We start from the raw sequence: 6,402 nt of genomic DNA on the forward strand, positions 1-6,402 counted from the left end.
TCTTTTCCGTTGGAAAAGTATGCACATTTCCAAATTTACAAGGAAGCGAAATTACGACATCTTTTATCCCGGTGGGAAACAAGATTACTCAGTCACTCATTGAGTGAAGGTATATAGTATAAACCTGTACGTATACTGTTGTATTGTGTACGTGTGTGTATACTGTTTACAACATAATATGTTATATTATGTTTTCCTCCCGGTGGGAGTGAAGAAGTGCATAACTTTTTGCAGGTATGTAAATAAACAGCTGAATATTTATTAATTCCGACCCATTGGGCTAAGATGACTGGCATTTCCATAGATGTTCCAGTCAGAGTCGATTCGACTCATACCAGTTCCCATTTCCACTTATTGTTGAAACTCTAAACGGTTGGGTAAGTACATATAGGTACATATATATTTGGATGAGCCTGGTATACAAGATTTTATATTTGTCCTTGTACTAAATTAGACTGCCACAAAATGTCAGTTTTGGTCATATAATAATCTGAAATGTGCCTCAGACCAAAGGTTGTTTTCATTATTAAAGAATCAAGAGCAATAATTGTGTTACCTATAAGTGGAAACTGTTCTGGCCGTTGTGTCAACTCAATTTGTTAAACTATATGTGTGATTATATGCTGTTTGTTTTCCTTTGCAATAAAAAAAAAATATTGTTGATAAGACTAGAATTACTAGAAATTAGACCAAAAGAACCCACAGAAGAGGAATAACAAATGGAAAATAAATAGATGAACTCTCCAACTTAAATTCTATAAATTTGTTAATAATAAGCTTTCACTTGTTTTTCAACTGTGTAGTCTCATTAATTTTAATTATATATTATGAATATGTACACAAGGATGTTCCTGATGCTAGGCTAAACTGCATATCATTACAAGTTACTCATTTATGTTAAATTCTCTAAACATCTACAATAATTTACCACGGACTAAGTACAAATATAATTACAGGATTAAACGAACTTACCTGAAGTGAAGTTCTATCCTGATTATATGAAGTACTTAGTCCGTGGTAGGAGTTTCCCTCCCTCCCAAGTTAACATTAAATTTGTTAACTTATTCCCTCTTGATTTAGCTCTAAACCTACTGACATTTAGGGTGTTGCCAGTGGCGGAGGTTTTCTTTTTTATTTTTAGCTTTAAAAATTCGCGACGTTCTAAGGCAGAACTGTGACAACTGCAATAATTTACCACGGACTAAGTACTTCATATAATCAGGATAGAACTTCACTTCAGGAAAGTTCGTTTAATCCTGTAATTATTAAGTCGAATAGCTCGACATGTTTCGATCCAATTTACGAGGACTGTCTTCACGGAGCAACGACACGTGTTTCCCTTAGATCCGTGCTGATGGTAAAAGCGTTGTCTGTTCATATTTAAAGCGTTCAAGTAAAATTAAAATTGTAAGAAATGTGGATAATATATCGATTTGACTTTAACGACATGGCCACAGCAACGTACACAAACACCAAGTGGCTACGGTGACAGCTTGTTTGGACTCCATCTTTAGGAGTTATCTATTTCCTGAATGCCACGAGCACAGGGCTATAACCGCGAAAATCGAAGTTCGCAAATTGTAGGCATCTTTCTCTGTTACTCTAATTACGCATTCATTTGAGTAAAAGAGAAAGAACCCCACAATTTGCGAATTTCCATATTGATATAAGACGTGCTCAATCCCTACCCATTTTTTAAAAACTTCTAAAAGAACACTATTTAAAATCTCTTGGTCCTTTCACTTTCACTCATATCATATATTTTTAGGGTTCCGTACCTCAAAAGGAAAAAACGGAACCCTTATAGGATCACTCGTGCGTCTGTCTGTCTGTCAGCCTGTCTGTCTATCTGTCCGTCTGTTACAGCCTATTTTCTCCGAAACTACTAGACCAATTAAGTTGAAATTTGGTACACATATGTAAGCTTGTGACCCAAACATGGACATGTAACGTAAACAAATTAATTTTAAACGAGGGGGCCACTTTTGGGGAGAAAATTAAAAAATAAAGTTTGTCAAACTATATCGTGTTACATATCAAATGAAAGAGCTCATTGTGAGAATCTCAAATATTTTTTTTTATAATTTTAAGATAAATAGTTTATAAGTTATTCAAGAAAATAGGCAAAAAATTACCATTCCCCCCTTTATCTCCGAAACTACTGGGTCAAAAATTTTGAAAAAAATACACAAAATAGATCTTTACCTATAGATTACCGGAAGAACATTTCACATAAAAAATACATTGTTTAAATTGTGTAATGTACGGAACCCTTGGAACGCGAGTCTGACTCGCACTTGGCCGGGTTTTTCTTTTTGTTATTTTTCTCTTGGTTGGATTCTCATTATGTATTTACCTATGTAGTTTGTGTAGATTTATATAGTGTGCTATTGTTGCTTAAATAATATATATAGTTTATTTTTCATTGTTTGTAGTTTATACTTAGGTATTTAATTTGTAAACTTTACACCTTTGTTATTTAACACTGCCCATTAACTCATTCCTAGCCACTGTACCGCTATCTGAAGGTTGTCTGGAAGAGATCGCTTTTTAGCGATAAGTCCGCCTGTTACCTATTCACTTTATGTCCTGTGTTTGTCTGTAACATGTATTGTTCTTTGTACTCGTAGTGCACAATAAAGTATTTTATTATTATTATTATCTCCCCCCCCCCACTCCCCAGACCACCCGCCACGAGCCATCGATGTTTGTTTATGAAATAGTTACGTTTCGTACAAACGCCAAACAAATTGAAAAAAAAAACGGCCAAGTGCGAGTCGGACTCGCGCACCGAGGGTTCCGTACTTTTTAGTATTTGTTGTTATAGCGGCAACAGAAATACATCATCTGTGAAAATTTCAACTGTCTAGCTATCACGGTTCATGAGATACAGCCTGGTGACAGACAGACGGACAAGCGGAGTCTTAGTAATAGGGTCCCGTTTTTACCCTTTGGGTACGGAACCCTAAAAATGTATCGGGACGATGAAAAGTCAAATGATTATTCCATACATTATTTAAGGTCCGATTGGTATTTTCCACTTTTCTATCAACGGTTGTCATCTTATAGCCGTAACACACTACCGCACCGCACCAAGGTCGCGGTGCCGTGCGGTAGTGTGTTACGTACGTAGCACAATAACCCAACTTAATATTTGAGTTAGGTACTTTCGCATTTATAATATTGATTTAATTATTTATTACAGGATGTCCTCTTGTTCCCCGAATTGTGCAACGTGTGGGCGTGTCGCAGCTGCCCATAAATGATCGGCGTGAAATCGGCGTTATTACAAGTTGGTATTTGAATTACAATATGGTTTTTTTTTGTATTATTTGTATATGTTACAGTTGTCAAATATACATCAAATATTAATTAAATGAAACAGGATAGCCAGTTGCACAAACTGTTTGACACACCGATTAAATTAAAGTAACTGGGTAATCCTCAGTATTCAGCGTCAAGAAAGATGAGAGAGCGATAGGTTAATTGTGAATTCACATTGCCTCACATACGAAGGCAGAATTCTCTCTCTACTCTCTTTCTATAAATAAAAAATGTTTTCTAAAAGACATATTTATGGGTCAAACACAAAACTGTGTTGGCGTCTTTCCTGTAGACATACATACCTAAACTTGTGTGTTCTTCCAAACTGTACAGTTTCCTCTGCTGTGGGGAGGGCAATAAATTATAGTATAATAGCTTGAGGGCATGTAAGTAATGATTTTATCATACTTATCCAAATAAAAGGAGTACCATTTAACCCTTAAATAAGAAAATTAACCTTTATAGCCCTTAACTTTTGGGTATGTCTACAGGAAAGACGCGAACACAGTTTTGTGTTTAATAATAATAAATAAAATTTCTTTATTTCGGACAAATGCATCCATAGAATGTTAGTACTACAAGCAAAATCTTAATCTAGTGATAGTATTTAATACAATAGGTACCTAATTATATTATGAATTGAACAACACTTTTAATTTCCTCGGTCCAGTGCTTGAGGATCGGACAATCAAACCTATCGGCAATTTCTCTTAGAATGCTATATTTTTACGTAATATAGTCTCAAAACTATCCGTGCGAGCTGCCACAAACATGCCCGATGCAGATCACCTGCTGGGCAGTCCCATCAGCATTCTAAAAGAATTGCTGTACTGTACGCGCAAGGCGTATGCTCGTTTCGTGTACCGGACCCACAGGCTGCTCGTGTACAAGGATTGACAGTTCAATTCAATTCAATTCAATTATTTATTCATAAAATTTTACATTTTATACGTCCGTCGGTTTACGATTACACATTACATTACATATTAAATATACATTAAACAATACTTATTTACAAAAAGAATTCGTCAATGGTGTACAATGCATCTTTGACTAATTTTGTTTTCATTTGACAAATGAAGCGTAACTCGGGGCCTGCTTTATTGCCGGAGGGATCTTATTATAAATCTTTGGACCAATGAAGTTAAGGCATTTTTTAGTTTTAGCCAGTCGTGTGTGTGGCAAGCTCAGGTCATGTCGCCGTCGCGTGATGGAGCCGTGCGCATCAGCGTTGGTATGGATGTGGTTAATATTACTTCTAACATACTTAGCCATTTCCAAGATGTAAAGACTAGGTACGGTTAGTATGTTGTGTTTTATGAACAAGTCCTTTGCAGGATGATCCCAACTAACACCAGCGATGATGCGCAATGCTCTTTTTTGGAGTTTGAATACAGTATGATTTAAATAGTGTGATTTTTACATCATGTGAGCAACGAGCAAACCTGCGGGTAACCATATTACTCCGAACCGCCAACGCCCTGCGCTCCCTTTCTAAGTCTAAATCATCCCTTAGGTCGCTCGTGAGAACGTGTCCCAGGTATTGAACCTTGTCCACAACTTGCAAGGCTAGAGTTCAACAAATACTCTATGCCTCTCTTTTTGGTGTTGTAGGTACTCTAGTCCATGGGTCAAGGCGTAGGCTTCGCAATGGCAGCTGTTCCAGTTCACTGAGAGATTTAACCCATATATTGTCGTTATTGTTATTGTTTTACCTTTTTAATAATGTTACATTTCTAAATAATAAATAATTGATTTGTTATTTTATGAAATTCTTATTATTAAGTTTGACATATGTATATTAATAATTCAATGTTTTTAATATGGATGGTATAGAAAGGATCGCAATCTATTATGACAGAATTGTTGTAAAAGTGACCGCGTTAAGCTTTAAATAATAGTTCCTAATCTCTCCGGTGGCGCTAGTTAGGCTCTGGGACATGAGTATAACATGAACCATATAAGGCAACAAATAACCCGACCAAATTACGTAGGTTGTTTTTGGTAGTATTTCGGTGTATGGTGGCGCCGCCTAATTACTGTTTTTTGATGGACACTTTTCATACATAGAGATTTGGCTCCTTTATACAGTCTCCATGGTTTTTAAGAATAATAATAACTGCATCAATAAATTGCTCTGATATTTAGATTAAGTAATATTTGTAAAATTTGATAATTTAAAAGTGCTTGTTGCTAGGTTTATTTGAATAAAGAATATTTTGACTGACTTAGTCCCCGGCAAGCTCGGTCCATACAAAATACAAATTAAAAACGTAATTACGCTCTCATTTTTAAACGAGTAGCTAGTTTGCTCTAAAGTTTGTACTTGTAAAGGTATATCTATGTCTGTAGGTAATTATAGTTTAATGTAGCTTCAGATACCATAGTAAAAAAAAATACAGCGAATTTAAATTTTTCATACAAATCTTGTTTTTGCTCTATTTCGTTTGTTTTAAATATAAACAGCTGTATAAACTAATTACAGACCTAGATATACCTCATGTCATTGTATATGCAGTTTTATTACAATCCAGCACGTAGTTTTAAAATGAGAACGGAACTCCTTTTGTATGGGAAGGTGAAATTCGGCTGAGCTTGCGGGGGACTCTTATTGCCTATTACATAGTACTGTTGAAACATTTGTGGCGTTTTCAACTAAAAGGGTACTTATTGTCGGTTGTGAATACGGCGCTATTTCCTTACAGATTAAATTTGAAATCAACCTTATCGATAACCGACAATGTGGTACCTTTTAGTTTAGTTTCGTAACATTTCGTTTTAGTTTAAAAAAAAGCCTGAAGTCCTTAATTGTAACATTTGTAAGTTTGCATAATAAATATCAAGCTTTTTAGTTTAAAAGTAATTGTAATCGATTTGAAAATAGCAAAATGGCCTATCGCATTTTTATTTAAGTACGGAAAGTTAAGAAAATATCAAACTTACCACCACCGCAATGATCTTCAAATAAATATGATGCAGCCTAGAGTCGCGCGAGCAGATGTTTTGTGTAATATTGTTTTGTGTTTTGTGTAATATTGTTTTGTGTAATAAATATGATGCAGCCTAGAGGCGCGCGGG

Source organism: Cydia strobilella, chromosome Z (assembly GCF_947568885.1).
Source record: "Cydia strobilella chromosome Z, ilCydStro3.1, whole genome shotgun sequence".
In the NCBI taxonomy this organism is placed as follows: domain Eukaryota; kingdom Metazoa; phylum Arthropoda; class Insecta; order Lepidoptera; family Tortricidae; genus Cydia; species Cydia strobilella.